The sequence below is a fragment of the Panthera onca genome, chromosome X (assembly GCF_046562875.1).
Source record: "Panthera onca isolate mPanOnc1 chromosome X, mPanOnc1 haplotype 2, whole genome shotgun sequence".
Taxonomy (NCBI): Eukaryota; Metazoa; Chordata; class Mammalia; order Carnivora; family Felidae; genus Panthera; species Panthera onca.
In genome coordinates, this window is record NC_138357.1 from 121395972 (window position 1) to 121416953 (window position 20982).

General features: G+C 43.9%; 1 protein-coding gene and 1 pseudogene across 1 annotated transcript in view; both read left to right on the forward strand.

Annotated features, from left to right (window-relative positions):
• Positions 1 to 20982, forward strand: part of ARHGAP6 (Rho GTPase activating protein 6) — a 452363-nt gene that overhangs the window by 87368 nt on the left and 344013 nt on the right. The gene's annotated exons all lie outside the window — the stretch shown is intronic.
• LOC145714667 (peptidyl-prolyl cis-trans isomerase A pseudogene) lies at positions 5428 to 7657 on the forward strand (annotated as a pseudogene).

A 20982-nucleotide genomic window follows, 5' to 3' on the forward strand; every position in this document is an offset into this window, starting at 1 on the left:
AGCACTGCTTTCACCCCCTGGTTCCCATAAAAAGCACGGAAAGTTTATTTTGTTCCCAAGGAAATTCACTGTTGTTTAGCTCCTGAACCATCAACACATTTTTAAAAATTATAATTTACTGCCGCATTTGGCTGCGAAACATACTGAAAGAAGGTTGAAGTCAGATTCACAAGACATGAGTTCGAATTCTGGATCCATTACTTCATACAGTCATGTGACCTCAGGCAAAAATGTAACCGCTCTGAACTGCATCTGTTAACCAACCACGGTGATGTCAGCCTCTAAGGTCATTTGGCCAATGGAGGCCAGCACGCGCTCGTGTTCCAAGCCTTTCGCTATTTTACGGAGTTGGGCATCTAGAAGAGTAAACCTCTTCAACCTTCTGGGCTCCAATTCTGGAGTCCCTCTTCCATTCATTTCTGCTGGCAGGACTGAAATCCCCTCCCAGGCTTCCCCCTTTTTTCTGCAGTCCCTCGCTCTAATTTCAGTCAGGAGTACCCAACGTGTGCTAACAGTTTAATCCTAAAGGTGTGGGGTCTGCCTTCCGGGTCGTCCCAGGTGAAAACTTCAGCAAGTGTCTGGCTGCAACACAAAGCTAATTGCTGGAACAGTCTGAATGTTTCCGTGGCTTAACACATTAGAACTTAATTTTTTTTTTTTTTTTGGTAGTATTGGAATGACATCAGGGGTTTGAAGGGCACACTTCCGTGTGGGCATTCAAGGACTCAGGCTTCTCCCGTCTCGTGGCTCCTCCAGGTCCAATCCGTGTGCTCCGTGGAGTGGGGTGAGAATGTGGCACGTCCCACGAGCCTGACCTGCAGGGGACACGCATCACTCCTGCTTGCATTCTGTTGACCAGGACTCCGTCATATGGCCCCGTCCTAGCTGCAAGGGGAATGTGGACTCCTGGCTTAGCATAAATCCTTTGTCGTCAGCTTGCCATTTCTTCCTCGCTGTGCTTCTCTCAAAATGTTGCTATGTGGGTTAAAAATGCAAAATAGACGTAAGTTCCTTTTAGAGCAAAATTGTGCTATAAACGAAAAGGATTTTTTTCCCCCTGAAAGCAAGCTTGTTACATGTTATGACTGGGTTCTCCTGAACACGGTCAGGCACCTAATAAGTTAATGACTTGAGCCGTCATCACCAGGTCTTAACATCGCTCTTATGGGGGAATGCCTACCCAGTTCCAAACTACTGGCCTAAAAATAGGCTCTTGGAACTTATTTCATAAGTTAGTGGCTTCCTCTACCAGCTTTGTAGAGCACGTGTTCATTTTGACTCGATTTCTACTTGATCATAGTTTGATTCCATTTATATTTAGTTTGTGACTTTATGCTAATTTTACATCTTGTCTGTATTAGCGATAAGGTGCAGTTGCCTCTCAGCCTTGACTCCCAGAGTCACTGGTGACACTTGTTGCCTACTCTATGTCAGGTACGCTCTAAGTACATTCTCATTTTAATCCTCCTGGTAATGCTGCAACGTATGCATGATTACCTCTATTTGATTATTGAGAAAACCAACTTAGAGAGCGTAACTATGCTAGTTTTCTATTACTTTTGTGACAAATTACTACCAACTTAGTGACTGTGTTCTGTACTAGAGGCTCTTGGGGGAGAATCAACTGTGAGCTCATTCAGGTTGTTGGCAGAACTCAGTTCCTTGTGGCTGTAGGACTGAGGTCTCTGCTGCCTTGCTGGCTGTAGGCTTGGGCTCTTTCTCAGCTTGGAGAGGTCACCAGCCTTCCTTGGCTCATGGTCCCTCCATCTTTAAAGCCACAAATGCTGTGTCAAATCCTTCTCATGGTTGCAATCTCTCTGACTTCCGCCTTTTTAAAAGTTTTTTTTTTCTTTAATTTTAATTCCAGTATAGGTAACATACAGTGTTATATTAGTTTCAGGTATACAATATCATGGTTCACCAATTCTATTCATTACTCAGTGCTCATTCTGAGAAGTGTACTCTTTAATTCCTATCACATATTTCACCCAGACTTCTGCCTTTTAAAGGGCACAGCCGGATAATCTCCATATCCTAAGGTTAGGTGACTTGGGACTTTAATTACTTCTACAAAATCCCTTTGTAACAGTACCTCGATTAGTGTTTGATTAACCAGAGGATGGGAATCTTGTGGGGGCCATGTTTAGAATTCTGCCTGCCCCAGTAACTAACTTGCCTCAATTGGCACAGCTAGAGAGTTGGAAAGCAAGCTTTGGAAACCAAATGTTCCCAGCGTTAGTCCCTTTTCTGTCTACCAGGTTGCCCTTCTTGCCGAAAGGAGTGGTGGGCAATACCTGAAGAGAATGTCCAGCCCCAATTCCTAACCTAGGGGCATAGAATTTAAATAATTCCTACATTAAAAGTTATAGATTTAACATTTTTTAAATTGTGCATCAAAGTAATACTCTTTTCCACATGCCACCACCGGAGAGATGGTATGCTTGTGGGCTACCCAGACAGATCTGGATAAATTCTAAGAGCCACCGTTTATTCATTCTGAAATGCCAAGCCTCAGTTTCAGCACTGTATAGTGGGATAATCATAGTATCTTACAGTTGCATCATGAGAGACTGAAGCAATGACACTTATAAATGTTTTTCATAATTCCTGGCACACAGTAAGCACTCAGTTGTTAACCATCACCTCTGCCAGCATTATCCTCATCATCGTGTTGTGGTCCTCGCCGGCCATCAGCCCAGACAGCAAGTGCATATCAAGTATTTATATCCCGTATGATAACATGTAAGACAAATCATGTGCATTTGTCAAATGGGAGGAAAACTATTATGCCCCCGATCTCATTGCTGACTTGACTTTGCTTCTGAAAACCTCAGCTGTGGATTAATAAGTGTGAGACTTGCTGATTTTTCCATCTCTTGGAGACTCAGGAATAAAAGGGGAGGATTTTTTCTGTGCCACTCATGTAACTGAGCGTTTGTCTGCTTGGTTCCGATTCTGCCGGTCACTTAAATGGATATAAGTTTCATGTCATAATTCACGAGCCCTTGTGTCACTTTCAGGGCCCTCCTCTCAATGTGTCCTCCTCCTTTTCCCTCTTGATCCAAGACCCATTATTGGAAGGTCTCTAACATATGTTTCATTTTACTTTTACTCCAGACTCGAGCTTGCTGTAAACAAGAAATTTATTTTTAGTATTTTTGCTCTGCATTTTATTCAGATCTTTTCTCTTTCTGCATTTGCACCACATTCCTAGGCTGCTGTGAAGCCAACTTTTTCAATGTGAGAAAACGAAATGTCATGGAATGAAGGCTTGGTGGCGACCGACGGAAGTGCCTGTTGAGTCCTCTGTGGGGAGGAAGCTGGAGACCCCTGGATGGTTTAAGCAGAGATTTGAGTGAAGAATTACGAAGGACAGAGGTGGTAGGAGGAGCCCCCGGGACTGGTTCTAAGCAGCATACGCTGAAGAAAACGTGGGGCTGCCCAGACCTCCGTTAGGATGGGGGAGTGTGGGTGGGAGAGGCCACCGTGGTGTAGACACTCCTCCGCCCACCGCAGCCTCTAGAAATCAGCAGTGGAAACGTTCCATGGTATGGTAGTGTTGCGGTCGGAGCTGCACCGTGGTGTAGACACTCCTCCGCCCACCGCAGCCTCTAGAAATCAGCAGTGGAAACGTAGGGAGGGGAGAGAGATTTCTAGTGAACAAAACCTTGTGAAAGCCTTCTGGCTCTGCTGCCTCCCCCCTGCATTTGACCCAGCCGCCTGCGACGTCCTTTACAAGGTGATGCGCCCCTTTTGCTTTCCGTGTTAGCCTTTTAGCATTCTCATCGTCTAAGTCACGGGTTCTCCACCGTGACCCTCGGACATTTGGGGCCGGGTCATTCTTTGTTTTCCCTCGGCATTTGCTCCACACCCGGAGAGCCTTCAGCAGGAACACCTGAAGCCCTGCTCCTGAGGGCTCTTTTTGCTTTTTCTTCTGATGATGGGCAGTGCTAGGGAGTTAACGCCTACGAAAGGAGCCCTGGGCAAGTGTTGGATGGGGAGGCGCCGGAGAGCTGGGACAAATGCGCGGCGTGGTCCACACTGTCTCCCAGCACTCTCTGATGGGATCGGGCCCCAGTGGCCACAGAAGTGACTTGTTTGATAACGCACCTCTACCGATGTCTGCCCCTTCGCTGACTCCCCTCCCAAATAAACTGTATACATTCACATCCTTGTCTCAGGGTCCGCTCGTAGGGGAACGCGAGCTGAGACTCCGTGTTCCAAACATTGCAATTCGGGATGTCTGGAGAAACCTTGAGCCAGTTCTCAAAGATTTGTCCGTGAAACGCCATTGATCAGTGTTGTCACCAAGTGCTCTAAGGCCTACGTCCTGGGTGGGCCAGGCCACGCTGGGGATGGGTGCGCGCTGCTGTGTGTCTGTGCCGATGTGCACATTGTTATTTCTCGTGGGTTTGTTCTGAGTAAAGCTCTTGGAAATTGTGTTTTCCCACAAGTTCCACAAATGTTTCCACATTTTAGAAATTGTTTGAGCGTGCTCTAAGCTGTGACTTTGAAAGTCAAACAGTTTTGGCTGGTGATATTATTTTTAAAGAAACAAAACAGTCTTGTTTTGTTTTTAATTCTGGCTTTTGTTATGCTTTGCAATCCTTTTCTGCTCTGAGGGCCTTTGCTTCCTTTGTTTAGTGCGTGGCTTTGCAGAAGGCTCATGGAAGTATTTGGTAGACATTTTTATACGGATGTGATTACAGTGAATTTTCCTGGTAATACTTTACATTCTAAAGCCCTTATAACATAGAATGTTTCATTTAATCCTCACCCAAATCTGGGATGATAGGATTAGCATCACGCTTTAATGAAAGAGAAAGCCAAGTTCCAGAAAGTTTAAGTGAGTTTCTGTTTAGCACTTTTAACTAGTCACGAATTAATGTAAAACTTTCATCCATGTGATCAGTGGTTCTTCAAAGACCGCAAAGAAGGACCACATGCTCTCCAAGGGGTGTAGAGCTGTAGGATGTGGGGAAACATGGGGAGGAGAGGACACGGCCCTCAGCAACAGCTAGCACGCGGAGAAAATGAACACGAGTGAGTCAGAGACTATAGCAGCATGTCCCCAGGTGCTTTTCTGACCTTCCAGGAAATCTTCACTATTGCCGTCAGTCTCCAGCGACCTCTCAGCACCATGAAAGCTGTGGTCCATCTTTCCTGCGGCAGCATCTAGGAGAGCATGGCACCCCTGTGTCGGTTCACACAATCTAGTGCAATTCTTTATCTTGCTTGTGCTAAGGCTGTGCCTGGCAAGAAGAGGAAGTACACGACTGTTTCAAACGTCGACGTTGGATTTTGAGGCGAGGTCCAAAGCAGATTGGTTCTGTTCCTGCCAAGGACTGGAATCTTACCTCTGGTACCCAGCCCGGCGTCAGAGTCCCCACTGACAGTTGCCATCCCTGAGACTGAGCTCAGTCTGATTTCTGAAGCCTTTGCCTGTTGCCCATCTGTTGCTCCTATGGGAACCCAACCCGATTACCTCCTCTGGGCCCTTCTACCAACAGTGAACCTGAGTCATGACTAAGGCATTCTGCACTAACCAGGATTTATTTGGAAAACAGAAAACCTTTAGCTATTTTGAGAAGAAAGTGATTTGATACAAGAGTTGGAGGCTTACTAAGGAACTGGAGAGGCCGGCAGCCACCTTTATCGAAACGGGGCGGATAGTAACATAAAGAAAGAACCACCGGTGATCTCAGCTACCTGCCGTAGCCAGAAGCACCTGGCGACACCTCCCATTGCTCATCTGCCAAAGCCCACACACCTGCCTGCCACCACCACGCTGGGCGTTGGCTTCTCTCCTGCCCCGTGAGTGTGTCCTGTTTGTGTGGCCTCACTCTGAACCTCGATGACACAAAGCCTGGAGAAGGTAGCTCACACACTTCTAGCCTCAGAGATACTGGGAACATCGTAAAAGAAAGAACATAGTGCTGAGTAGCTTACTGATAGTACAGGCTATATCCTGTCTCTAGAAATTTTCTGAAGCTGAGTATTGAGCCTTTAAGTAGGACACTTAAAGAGGACAGTGTTACTCCTCCAAAGTCAAAGATGCTAAGAAAAACATTTCTTATCTGGAGCTCTGTAACGGTGGCCCTGCAGATGCCACTGCCCCGGAAGCTCTGGTGCTGTCCAGCCACCGTCGACCCCACCGTGTTCTTCAACGTCACCGTGGATGGCGGGCCCTTGGGCCATGTCTCCTTTGAGCCGGTTGCAGGCAAAGTTCCAAAGACAGCAGAAAACTTTTGTGCTCGGAGCACTGGGGAGAAAGGATTTGGTGATAAAGGTTCCTGCTTTCGCAGGATTATTTGGGAATTTCTGTGCCAGGACTGTGCCTGCACATGCCATAATGGCACTGGTGGCCAGTCCATCTATGGGGAGAAATCTGACGATGAGAATTTCATCCTGAAGCACACGGGTCCTGGCATCTTGTCCGTGGCACACGCTGGACCCAACACAAATGCTTCCCAGGTTTTCATCCCCACTGCCAAGACTGAGTGGTTGGATGGCAAGCATGTGGCCTCTGGCAAGGTGAAAGAGAGAAGGAATATTGCAGAAGCCATGGAGGGCTTTGGCTCCAGGAATGCCAAGGCCAACAGGAAGACCACTATTGCTGACCAACACTTGACTTGTGTTTTATCTTAACTACCAGACCATTGCTTCTGTAGCTCATGAAGGCACCCCTTCACCCCCATCTGCTGGAAATATCCTATAATCTCTGTGCTCTCGCTGCAGTTCTGTGGGTTCCATATTTTCCTAATACTCCCCTCCAAGTCTAGCTGGATTGTGGAGTTATGTTTATGATAATGAAAGAAAAACTAAACAGCAACAATAACACCAACCAAAGATTCTGTAATGGTTCTAATAGTGGATGTGAATCACTTGTATCAAGTGATTTGATACAAGGGTTGGAGGCTTACTGACTAGTCCAAGCAGAACTACCAGGAAAATTGGGCAACTCTCCGTACCCACACCCTTACTCTGCGCAGTATAGTTGTACCCTGAGATTTCCTTATTTCCTGGTAAAATATGTACCACACTTCAGTCAGCTGACTCAGTGTCCGTTCTACTCCTGTATGCCAAGGTCACAGTCTTGGATACGTTTTGGGCTAAGTCTGCTCCTCCAGAGACGAGTCTTGGAAAAAGTCCCCAGGAGGCAGTGGGGACTGGCCAGTGGGTCATCCCTGAATACCTGCTCCATCACATAGTCGTCCAGGGCATGGGACTTGGCTGAGTGCTAACACCACTGTGGCTGTTGCTTTTAGTGGCATATTATGCTTGTCATCTGATTCACAACATTTGCTTCCAGAAGCTGTGCTTTTGGCCTGGGTACAAGACTAAAAGGCTGAAGCAACCATGAAATTGACCTAATGCTGTTTAAAAATGTTACCGCTTCTTACGAGTCACGAAGTCTGATTTACTCCTCGTAGAATGTTAATAATCAGGTTTCTTTTCATCACAAAGTGAAATAGTCTTTGTATATTCATGATTAGGTATTGGGAAGGAAATTTTACTCTGTTTAGTAGATTAATTAATAGTAAATACGATGCCGTGATGTATTTTTTTTTCCCTCAAGAACATTTTATAAAACCAGAACTCAGTAAAGCCGATTGTTCTTTTGGATAAGCCAAATAAAAAGTGTTCTACCTAAGCACCTAGGGACTCTTGATTTAATCTAACTGAAATAGGGGCGCCTGGGTGGCTCAGTCGGTTAAGTGTCCGACTTCGGCTCAGGTCACGATCTCGCGGTATGTGAGTTCGAGCCCCGCATCGGGCTCTGTGCTGACTGCTCAGAGCCTGGAGCCCGTTTCAGATTCTGTGTCTCCCTCTCTCTCTGACCCTCCCCCGTTCATGCTCTGTCTCTCTCTGTCTCAAAAATAAATAAATATATGTTAATCTAACTGAAATATTAACTTCAATTTTTTTAAGACTTCAATAACTGATAGTTCTAATTTATTTCTTCTGAGAAATTTGTGTTGGAATTCTAATCGATATTATTCTAAAGATTAAAAAAATTCTGGTTGGAAAGTAGAGATATATCTACTATTAAAATTTTGTTTCTTTGGGGGCACCTGGGTGGCTCAGTCGGTTGAGCGTCCGACTTCGGCTCAGGTCATGATCTCACAGTTTGTGGGTTCAAGCCCCGCATCAGGCTCTGTGCTAACCGCTTGCTCAGAGCCTGGAGCCTGCTTCGGATTCTGTGTCTCCTTCTCTCTCTGCCCCTCCCCCACTCACGCTTTGTCTCACTCTGTTTCTCAAAAACAAATAAATGTAAAAAAAAAAAAATTAAAAAAAAATGTTGTTTCTTTGATAATGATTAGCAAGCAAACGGAAGGGCATAAGAACTTAATAATGAAAATATTAAATTTTAAGATCATTTTCCAAAGTAGATAGTTAATTAACTGGAAGCTGTACTCTTTTCTTGCTCTATATTGAATTGTCCTTTACTTGCACTGAACACTGGCTTATTGTTTCTTCTTGCTGTCTCTCATTTTGTTTTCATGAAGTAAAGGCTCTTCATATGATTTTTCTGTTGACAATGGTAACATGTCAGCAAGATGTTTTACAACAGAGTAGTTTTGGGGCTGCATCTGACTCTCTGCGACCTTTCACGTATGATATGTTAGACCCCTAGACAGATATAAAGATGAGACATCAAGACTAAGAGTGCTAAGAGACATGTTCTGGAAAATAAGGCCTGCAGGAAATCATTCTAAGCGAATCAACAATAACTTATCAAAGGGTATAATGTTTCAGTTCTAGGAGAAACCAAGAATACTGGAATTTGTTCCAGAACTTCACTTCACCTTGATTTAATGGATAAACATGAATGTGAAATTATGCCAGTTCCTTCTAGACTTAAATTGTGATATGAAATGAGGAACTGGTAGCTGTGATCAAGTTCCTGATTCTTACAAATGATGAAGATATGCAAAGTATATTTCCAGTCTTTGTATAAACGCATTAATGTTCTGGCTCATTGGAGTATTTTTCTGATTAACCAGTGGATACGTACTTCTATGTGTGTGCTTGCCTGGAAGAGAGAAATGCTTACTCTTGATTAATGTGCTTCTGATTATATACATCTTGTGGGGTTTCATAAAAGCGCACTCCTTAATCTCCACCACATATTTCCCCCATCCCCCCACCCACCTCCCCTCTGGTAACCATTGGTTTGTTCTCTATCGGCAAGAGTCTGTTTCTTGGTTTCCCTCTCTCTCTCTTTCCTTTGCTCATTTGTGTCGTTTGTTAAATTCCACATATAAGCATAATCATACGGTATGTCTTTGACTGACTTATTTCGCTTAGCATAATACTCTCTAGTTCTATCCGTCCGTGTCATTGCAAATGGCAAGATTTCATTCTTTTTAAACGACTGACTAGTATTCCATCAAATATATATGCATATGTATTTGTACATACCGCGTCCTCTTTAGCCATTTCTTTATCGATGGACACTTAGAGCTGCTTCCATGATTTGGCCATTGTACATAATGCTGCCATAAACATAGGGGTGCATGTATCTTTTTGAATTGGCGTTTTCATACTTTCTGGGCAAATACCTGTTAGTGCGATTACTGGAGTGTAGGGCAGTTCTGTTTTTAACTTTGTGAGGAACTTTGATACTGTTTTCCATAGTGGCTGCACCAGTTTGCATTCATTCCCACCGACAGTGCAAGAGGAACCGGTTCCCCTCTCTCCACATCCTTGGCAACACTTATTTTTTTCTTGTGTTTTTAGTGTACCCATTCTGACAGGTGAGGTGATATCTCATTATGGATTTAATTTGCATCTCCCTGATGATGTTCTTTTCGTGTGTCTGTTGGCCATCGGGATGTCTTCTTTGGAAATGTCTGTTGGTGTCTTCTGCCCATTTTTTATTGGATTATTTGGTTTTGGGGGGTGTTGGGTTGTCTACGTTCTTTATATCTTTTGGACACTAACCCTTTATTGGGTATGTCATTTGCAGATATCTTCTCCCATCCTGTAAGTTGCCTTTTAGTTTTGTTGGGTGTTTCTTTCACTGTGCAGAAGCTTTTTATTTTGCGGTAGTCCATTAGTTTATTTTTGCTTTTTTTCTCTTGCCTCAGGGGACTTATCTAGAAAAATGTTCCTGTGGCTGATGTCAGAGAAATTACTGCCTTGCTCTCTTCTGGGATTTTTAAGGTTTCAGGTCTCACATTTAGGTTCTTAATCCATTTTGAGTTTATTTTTGTGTATGATGTAAGGAAGTGGTCCAGTTTCTTTCTTTTGCATGTAGCTGACCAGTTTTCCCAGCGCCATTTGTTGAAGAGACTCTCTTTTTCCCAGTGGATATTCTTTCCTGCTTTGTTGCAGGTTAATTGACCATATAGTTGTGGGTTCATTTTGGGGTTTTTTATTCTGGTCTATTGATCTATGTGTCTATTTTTGTGCCAGTACCATACTGTTTTGATGACTACAGCTTTGTAATGTGACCCGAAGTCCGGAATTGTGATACCTCCTGATTTTTTTTTTTTTCATAAGTGGGTATTTCAACTCTTCATCACTTAATTACAGTCAGTAATTAAATCATTCAAGGAATTTTAACATCTTGAAAACACTTATTTCAAATAATATATTCATTTAATGTCTTTTTTGTTTTCTTATGAGTTTTCTAATAAAAAGTATTTTCTTTATTTTCAGCTCGGTGCCTTTTAAAAATGGTATTAATATGTGGTCTTAAGGATCCATGTATTCCATGGCCTTGAGATTTCACAATTAGGCAATTAAATTAGAAAAATGGCAACTGGCATGTGTTCAAAGTAATAAAGTTCCAAAAATAGAAAGTGAATCAAATTAACATACAGGCATTAACTTTTTTCTGGGTGGCATGAGTTTGCAAAAGTCTTGAGTAATGAGATTTGCTTATTCTCAAAATAGCCAGAGAACCTTGAGTGACATTGCATTTCAAAGGTGGGGGCCAGAGGGAAGGTCGCTGTCGGTATTGGAGTGCCAAAAGGGCAGAGATTTCACTTCGAAATCACCTAGGCTAGTACATGCCGCTCTACTTTGAAATCTTTACCTGGTACTGTAAAGAAATTATTTTGTGTGTGTGGATTATCAAATGATTTATAAAACGATCCCTGGATCTGGAAATTTAGATGGCTTTTAAAACTTTATTTTTGTTGAGTTTTCCATGCTGTTTATATTTTCCTAACATTCAAGTAATGATAAAGTTTTTTTTTTTTTTTCATTTTAAAAAGAATCAATTCCAAATAGTATTCCCATTGTGTGGGATCGTTGGCTCTAAGCTTTGTGCTTTCTTGATATATCAGTTATATGCTAACAGGCTTTAAAAATTTGTGCACATGTGGGGTGCTTGAGTGGCTCAGTTAAGCGTCTGACTCTTGATTTTGGCTCAGGTCATGATCTCACAGTTCGTGGGTTTGAGCCCCACATCCGGCTCTGTGCACAGAGCATACTTGGGATCTTCTCTCTATCCCTGTCTCTCTGCCCCTTCCCCACTCACGATCTCTCTCTCTCTCTCTCTCTCTCTCTCTTTCTCAAAAAATAAATAAACATTTAAAAAAATTGTGCATGTCGGGGTGCCTGGGTGGCTCAGTCGGTTAAGCGTCTGACTTGGGCTCAGGTCATGATCTCATGGTTTTGTGGGTTCAAGCCCACGTCGGGCTCTGTGCTGACATCTCAGAGCCTGGAGCCTGCTTTGGATTCTGTGTTTCCCTTTGTCTCTGTCCCTCCCCCGCACATGCTCTGTCTCTCTCTGTCTCTCAAAAATGAATAATAAAAAAAAGTTAAGAAAAATAAAAAAAAATTGTGCACGAGCATTTGAAGAACGTATGAGCGAAGGATCATGCCATTTCCATTGGTGTTTCACGCTGCAAGACTGGTTTTCAAATCCAAAGATTTGGAGATCTGTGGGCAGTTCCCCAAAGTAGTACAGTAGTTCCACTGTTTTAAAAGACAGTTTTCATTTTACATAATTTCTGGCATGTTCTGAAAAAGGCTGACATGCACACTTTTTTGCTGATTCCCCCAGTGTGGCCGTTATCCATTTTGTTCTGGGTGCTGTTGTGAAGGTCAGTCGAGGTAATGATGCATTACCCCTGTTTTCCTTACTTCCTGGCCTTCCCTCAGAGCTCCTGATCCCTTCTCTGGCCCTTCAGTGCTTCCGTCTTCCAGTGGCTATTGCCACCGGCCTTCACCTGAGCTTGTCAGCCCTCTGGACGTGCATGGACATCCACATGTTGTACCCCCGGTTTTCATGTGGGCCAGCCAGTGCTTCTTGAGACCAAGGAGGCCACGGCCTCCCGCAGCGCCCTTTCTTTGAATGAAAAGTGGATGGGGGTGGGGAAAGTTGGAAGGGCTGGCCCATTTTTGGTCCAGAGCTGGTTGGAAATTTGGGTTGGCCAAACATAACTTTATTTTCTTGGAGGTAATAGCCAGCCTTGATTTTATTTAATGTATAGTATTTTTAAAAATACTATTTCAGGGGTGCCTGGCTGGCTCAGTCGATAGAACATGCAACTCTTAATCTCGGGGTTGTAAGTTCGAGTCCCACGTTGGGTGTAGAGAGTACGTAAAAATAAAATCTTAAGAAAACTTATTTCATTTTTGTGTGCTTATTGATGTTAAACAGATCATAAGTGCACACGGTTAAAAAATTCAGATGGTCCAAAACAGATGTGCCTCCCCTCTCGATCTGGAGTCCAACGTTTACTTACCCAGAGTCCACCACTGATACCAAATTCTTGCATATGTTTTTATTCTTCCTTGATATCGTATGCGTATGTAAGCATGCATCTCTCTCTCTCTCTTCCTGTCCCTTTCACCACCTACCCGCCCCCCCCCCCCCCAGATATATACAAACTGTAGTATGCTATTCGGACAGAGTTGCTTACACTTAACAGAGCATGGCGATAGTTTCATACCTCTGGGTATGAAAGGGCTTTAAGTTTCTTCTCTTTAAGGGCTTCGTAGTATCTAACAATACGGAAATTAATTATAGACTAGCAGTCCCTTATTTTATTTAACCTGTCCCCTACTGATGGACATTTATGTTGTTTTGGGTCCTTTACTTTGGGTCAGGGGTTGACGAACACTTTCTGTAGAGGCCAAATCATAAATATTTTAGGCTTTGTAGGCCATGTAGTCTCTGTTGCAACTGCCCAGCCAATGCCCTCCTGTCACCGGAGCAGCCCTAGACGGTATGTAAATGAATGGGCGTGGCTGCGTTCCAGTAACATTTTATTTACAAAAACAGGCAGCAGGCGAGATTTGGCCCCTGCTCTGGATGATCAATTTTGAGAAGCACTGTCATTGCATCTGACACTGTGACTGGCCTGTAGCAAGTGTTCAACAGATGTTTGTTGACTGATAGGTGGTTTGGGTGGAAATTTGTAGTAGACGTAAGGAGAATGCTAAACAATGAACGACTTGAACAGGACATATTGGTATCGAAAAAGAATGAAATGGAAAATGCATGACCTTCAGAGCCTTCTACTTCTTGGTATTAAAAACATTTTTTTAAATGCGTATTTTTGAGACAGAGAGAGAGAGACAGAGTGCAAGCAGGGGAGGGGCAGAGAAAGAGGGAGACACAGAATCTGAAAGCAGGCTCCAGGCTCCGAGCTGGCAGCACAGCGCCCAACGTGGGGCTCGATCCCACGAGCCGCGAGATCATGACCTGAGCCGAAGTCGGACGCCCAACTGACGGAGCCACCCAGGTGCCCCCAAAACATTTTTTTCAGGTGATGCTTTGACTTCTTGTTTAAGTGTGATAAACAGGAATGTGACAATTACGTAGTGGAAGAAAGACTGATCTGGGTCTTCCTAGCAGTATTGCCCTGTGAAATTTCAGTTCCTGTCCTGTAGGCCCTCCGTCTCACCAACAAACTTAAAATAACCCACAGAACTGGGTACAGGGACTTGGTTCATGGTCATTAAAAACATTTGTTTTTGAAAAATTTTAAATTTTATTTTTTTAACGTTTATTTATTTTTGGGACAGAGAGACAGAGCATGAACGGGGGAGGGGCAGAGAGAGAGGGAGACACAGAATCGGAAGCAGGCTCCAGGCTCTGAGCCATCAGCCCAGAGCCTGACACGGGGCTCGAACTCACGGACCGTGAGATAGTGACCTGAGCCGAAGTCGGACGCTTAACCGACTGAGCCACCCAGGCGCCCCAAAACCATTTGTTTTTGAATGATGAGTGTATCTTCTCGAAAATGAGTATCGTCTCCATAATGTCCTCTTCTGAATGGCCTCCCTGGCTTTTTCATCTTTGTAACTCTCAATTTAGCATCTAACAAAAAGAGAAGCACAGTACAGTTTTATTGGAACACAGCCACACCAGTTTGTTTGTGTATTGCCTGTGGCTGCTTTCCTGTTACAGCAGCAGACCCGAGAAACTGAGGCAGCGACCTTAAAACTCACATAGCCAAAGGTATTTACTACCGTGGCCCTTTATAGGAAAAAGTTTGCCAACCCCTTTTATATTGTACTCTTCGTTTCCCAACTTGGAGAATTTGGTGCTCTCTGCTCTGAAGTTACAGGGGTCCATTCCGATTTTTCAAGACAGAGACCTTGAAACAGGCCTCTTCCTTAGCTTTTAAGGAGCAGGCCTGGTTGTTCTGTTGATTTGTCTTTTCAACACAGTGAACTCCTAATTTGTTGAGTGGACACTTATCAAACACCCGTTATGCTCAAGCCTGGGAATACAAAGGCAGATGAGATTGATTTTCTGTCCTAAAACACTTGGTGCTGATGGTAGATACAGATCAGTAAATCAGTGGTTATGGTGAGTGACAGAGGTGTGAAGGGACTACTATGGGACGAAGAGCCCTGTATACTGTCCTGAAGGACAGAGAAGTCTTCTTTATGCAGGAAGGTGAAGCTTGAGCTACATTTTGACGGCTGAGTTGGAGTTGGACAAAGAAGGAGGCAAAAGGCACAGAGGGCAGAAAGAGGGCACACGTAATATGTACAAAAGTGCTGAGGCCTTAGACCACTTTGAATCACCTGAGGAAATAGAAGAAGTGACAGAGAAGGAAAAGAGCCTCATCATAGACGACCAAGGGCGTGAATGATATAAGAGTAAGGTGAAAGCATTGCCTCCCCTTTTCATTCCACCGTGGGCCATCAGGGGATCGTGACCTTGAAATCGCTGGAGCATGAAGGACTCCGAAGTTCTGGAAGAGCCGTTGTGTCTGATCTCTTCAGAGGAAGGGAGGGTGAGCACCTGTCACTTCAGCTGAAAAGTGACTATGGCCAAAGCAGACAAGTCGCCAGAGGCAGAACGACCCAATAAATCCCCGCAATAGTTAATCTGGAGGCAGAGGGAGTTTACGTGACTTCCCTCTGGAATTCTCCATGGGGAGGGGGCATCTTTTTGGGAGTAACAATTCTCCTTTTCAAACTCTGGCTAAAGCTCTTTGTATTGGGAGGGCAACTAGACTTGATAACCCTCTACAGACCAGTTCAAGTTAAAAGCAAGAGAGGAAAACAAAAGCAAATTAAGCCCATTCTTTTGCCAAGAAGAAGTGTTATTTGATTTTTATTTGCATCCTGAATGTTCTTTGGAAAAGAACATGCCATTTGGCAATGTCCAAAGGCCTGTTGACAATCCTTCGACATCATTTTCTGTTTCCATTGCCTCACTCGGCACGAGGGCTCTCATAAGCTTTCCAGTCAACGATGAAGCCCAGATGTTGTGGATAAACCACAGCCTTTGGGGGGAAAATAAGCAAATACTAATAATAAATAGTGCCTCAAGGTCATGCTGTGGCTCTCTCTAAAGTGGCCTGATGATCAGGCTTCATCATTCCCCAGGAAGATTGCTTGGATTTTAATTTTGGCAGCAAATAATGTGGAGCATATGGCCTCAGGAATGGTAGCTCCATCCGGATAATTCCTGGTGATGGTTCCGTACCAGCTTTCTTTAACTTGGTGATTTGAGTGCGCGCTGTGGTGGGTCAACAAGCCATTTCTGTCTAGAATGATTTAGAGAGTAGACTCCCAGTTTGGGTCCTTTCTCATCTGTGGAAGCCTTTGGAGGCCATATTAGCCTTATGTATAACTTGCGAGTTCAGATTTGCTCAAAAACAAGCCTGGGTTTGATTAGCGAGTCGGAGGTAAGAAACGTCCTTTCTTGTGATGTGATCCCAAATCCCCAGTTTCTGTGGTGGCACCTATGACATTTTTCTATTTAAGGATGAAGTTCCATGTGCTTACAGGTCTTTCCATAATAAGTAACACTAGGCTGAATCACGAGGCTCATCCAATGTTTTAAAGGATTATCACTAAAATAATGTCGTTTATGCTTGGGCTCCTTATAATGTCGCTATTCATTTCTTTTGTGAATTTTTTATTTTTTGGGTCTTTTCCCATATACATTTTGCATTGCAGTAAAAGCAAAGACAAAACTGTTAAGATGCAGGAGATTCTTGTGGCTGTGGGGCAAAAACTTGCAGTCTCTTGGTGCCGTTTGTAACCCCTGCAGACGCCTAGAGTTTTATCTCTGTGGCCGCGTTGGGGCTTTCTCACTGTGAGTAATCTAGCATTCATGCTACGTTCTATTCATAGTTGTCTTACTGTCTCTGACAGTGTAATTTCAAAACTTTTAATCTGCTCCCAGAGAGAACTTTTCCGTGAGTGATAGGATTTATAGAGGAAACTGTCAACTGAATAACAGGTACTAACTTCTCTTCTTTCCTCTTCCTTTTCTTTCTTCTCCTTTTCTATTAGCAAAGCTTGATGTGCAATAACTTTATGTTTCCTTTTTATGACAGTGTCCTTGTATTCTTCAATAGCAATGTCCTAGGGCAGAAAATGTGATTGTTGTGGGGGGAGAAGCAGGAAGAACAATGTACTCTTGCAAACGTTTAATGAACACTTGCTATGTGCCAGACCCTGAGTGAGTTATTGGAGTACAGCTGCAGATAAGACATAGTCTCCCTCTTTGGGAATTTTAGGATCAATAGCATAATACAGTACAGTAGAGGAAGCAATAAACAGGATATTCTAGAAGCACTAAAGACTCGAAAGCAGAGTCATTTTTATTTCTTGGAGAAGAAATTGAGGTTCTGAAATTAAATTCCTGGAAATAAGGGCAACCATAGAATCATACCGTAACACGATTAGCCATAGTTTGTCACCCTAATAGTAACTCATCTCCTGTCCTGGGAGAATTTCTTTTCCTTGGTCCTCAAGGAGCCGTACTTTCATGGGAGACCCCAAACAAGAAACTGTAAGTCTGCAGGGGCTGAGGGCAGTGTTAGCTTTTGGAGAAGCTCTATTGTCTACAAAGAATGGGTCTGTTGCAGGAAGTCACCCAACTGAGTGCTGGCTAGTCAGAGGGCAGCCGTGCTGCGGTATGGCACAGGTTGGCCAGTTTGCACTGGCACATGGCCTGGCCCCTTGGCTCTTCCTTGAGACTCAAGTCACCTTGTGAGCTCTGAGAACTACTTGGAAGTCAGACGTATCTCTAACTGACCCCATGCCCCCAGCTTTCCTGCCAAGAAAGGTGTTTGGCCTTGGCCTATTACTTGGGAAAGTGCACCAAGCACCGGTTATATGGTAAGTAACAGAATTTTGAGGAGGAGGGGGAGGAGGAGAGTGATGTTGATGATGATGGTGGTGATCATAATGGTGTGGATAGGGCTGCTGCTGGCAATCTCGATGATAAGGACGGGTGATGGCAATAATACTAGGCAGGGACTGTGTCTGATATGCCTATATTTGGCACAGAGGAGGGATTTCAAAATGCTTGTTGAAGGATGGAGTGAGGGGTTAGTTTCCCTCTTAAAAGGTAATGCAGAGGGGCCCCCGGGTGGTTCGGTTGGTCAAGCTTCTGATTCTTGCTTTTGGCTCAGGTCATGATCTCGGGGTCGTGGGACCAGGCTGGGCATGGAGCCTGCTTGGGATTTTCTCTCTCCCTCTCTCTGTGCCCCTCCCCCACTCACATGCACACGCTCTCTCTCAAAAATAAATAAACTTAAAAAAATAAAAGGTAACGTAGAGGGGCTTCTGGCTGGCTCAGGTGGTGCATCTCAGGGTTGTGAGTTTGAGCCCCACATTGAATGTAGAGATTACTACCCTCCTTGTTCAACATCCTCCAGTGGACTTTCATTTCATCAGCATAACAGCCATATTTTGTGCTCTGGCCTATGCCCTCTGGCCCTCCTCTGGTATCACTCTGGCCTCTACTGTTATCACTCCCTAGAAAAACACCAGTTTCTTTGCCTTTCTATGGGGATATCTACGCACATTCCCGTCTCAAGGTTTTTGGCCACACTCTTCCCTCTGCCTGAAATGCTTCTCCGCCAAATATAAATGTGGCTTGCACCTTTACTTCCTCAAGTCTCTGCTCATCCCTCTTCTTCTCAGCTCTCCCCTGACCACCCTGTATAAAAAAGCATCACCTCTATCTCTTTCCCATGTCCCTTTATCTGGTGTTAAGGACTGAGTGTTTGTATCCTCCCTCACATTCCTATGTTGAGGCCCTAATCCCCCCCAGTGTGAGAATGGTTGGAGGTGGGGCCTTTGGGGGTAGGGAGTTAGGTCATGAGGGTGGAGCCCTCATGAACAGGGTCGGTGCCCTTATAAAAAAGGCACAAGAAAACCTTTATCTCTGCCGTGTAAGGATACAGCAGGAAGGCAGTTGCCCACAAACCAGGAAAAGGGCTCTCACTAGATACCAAAAATGGTCTCGGAATTCTCAGCCCCCATAGTGTGAGAAATAAATGTTTATTATTTAAGCCACCCAGTCTATTGTATTTGTTACAGCAGCCCAAACTGGCTAAGATATCTGGCTTTATTTTTCTTTGTAGCATTCACATATTATGCATTATTTATGCGTTCATTTATCACCACCTCTCTTCTCCCACTCTGTCTCCACTGACTCTACACTACGTGAGGGCAACTGCTTTGTTACTCCAAAGCCATTTCCCCGGAACCTAGAACACGCATGGTACGTGGGCATAGATCTGTAAATATCGATGAGTGACTTTGAAATGAATTAATGGATTGTTTATACCATCAGAGGACACATTCTCAAACTGGCTTGTATTTCTAGGTATCTCTGTAAGCTTGTCCTTGTCATCACTCTCTCAGCTGTATGAGCCCTTTCAGTACAGGGATCCCATCAGAAAGTTTTGACGTCCCAAATAGAGCCCAGCACAGTCTCGTTCACAGAGTAGCTGTTCAGTAAATACGTATCAGTAGATCACCCAAAAGGCCCAGCTTATGAGGATTGCCCTCCCCTGTCCTGCTTGCCCACATTTTCCCATCGCCTTGTTTTCCTTTCTGTGTTTTTACGTGCCATCGTACTTTCTTTCATTGTAGATGTCCATGGGAAGGGAGATTATACAAAAGCATTGGTCCCTCCACTCTTAGATAAACATGGTGGACTCAGGCTTAATTTTGTGTTATTCATACACTCCACCAAAGACCAACTACCAAGAAGATTATGAGAGATTAGTTTCTATTTTTGACGAAATGAAATTGCTCTGTGAAAACAAAACAAAAAGCACCCCAAATTCCTAACTTCAAAAGATCAAATAGGACGATTCTTAGAAGGAACTTCTAGCCGATTAAATTTAGGCCAATGTATTTAGATTTTTGCCATACTTTTTAGCATTTTTCGTAGCTTCTGAATATAGTACATTTTCACACACTCACTGCCCTTGAAACGTCTTTCTGAAATAGTTAAACTCATGTCGATGCTCACATGGAACTCAGTGTCACTGCTCCCCTCACTCAAAGGAGCCTGGCCAGTTACTTGCCAATTGAAACTGGCCTGGTACTTGCTGACACATTTTTCAAGAACGGGTTGTGCAATACATGTTGATATTCTGTGTTCTTCCTTCCCTTATTCATCCATTTGGCTCCTTCCTCCTTTCCTGACTCCTTCTATTCCCTCCCCCTTGGCTTTTTGGATCTATTATCTGCTTTAGTAAACTTAATTGTAAATTGCCTCAAGGGTAAAAGTGCTCTCCATTTCTAATCAGAAAGGACTGTTTTCCGTATTTCTTGAACATCTCATTCTGTCATAGCTCTTCTTTAAACAAGTTTCAAGCAAGTATTTTGTTTGTTCAGGATTGGATTTTCTACTCACTTGGGTCAGATTGTCACAAAGGAAGCTTAAAAAACACTTTCTCACGTCCTTCCTCACAAAACACATTCTGAACTAACAGTTATCGTTAGTTACCATTTTCGTTGGTGGCGTTGTCTTCATCTTAGAGCAAGGAAACTTCCCAGGTCTTGACTCTGTCTTCATCGTCTTCTATAGCTCATGGCATTAGTCTTCTAGGGTTATTGTAACAAAGTAGCACGAACTGGGGGGCTGACACAACCGAAATGTGTTGTCTCCCAGTTCTGGTGGCTGGAAGTCCAAGATCGAGGTGTCTGCAGGCTGATTCTTTTGGAGGAGGCCGAGGGAGCATCTGTTCTAGGGCTCTCTCCTAGCTTCTGGTGCTTTGCTGGCAATGTTTGGCGTCTCTTGGGCTTGTGAAAGCATCAGCTCATATCCGCCTTCATCTTCTTCACATGGTGCTCTTCCTCGGAGGTTTCTACCCCTGTGTCCAAATTTCCTCATTTAATAAGACCACCAGTAGTCATATTGGATTAGGACCCACCCTAATGATGTCATTTTAACTTGAATACCTCTGTAAAGACCCCATCTCTAAATAAGGTCACGTTCTGAGGCCCTGGGGGCAAGAGTTCCAAGATATCTTAGTACAACCCATTAACATGCATCTTCTGAAATCTGAGGCTCTGGGGTTGACCAAAAGGAATCCATTTTCCACTCTATCAAGGCTTTATTTTTTATTTTATTTAATTTTTAATTTTTAAAGTTTATTTAATTTGAGAGAGAGAGAGAGAGAGAGAGAGAGAGAACAAGCACGGGAAGGGCAGACCGAAGGAGAGACAGAATCCCAAGCAGGCTCTACACCATCAGCGCAGAGCCCGATGCGGGACTGGAACTCACAAACTGTGAAG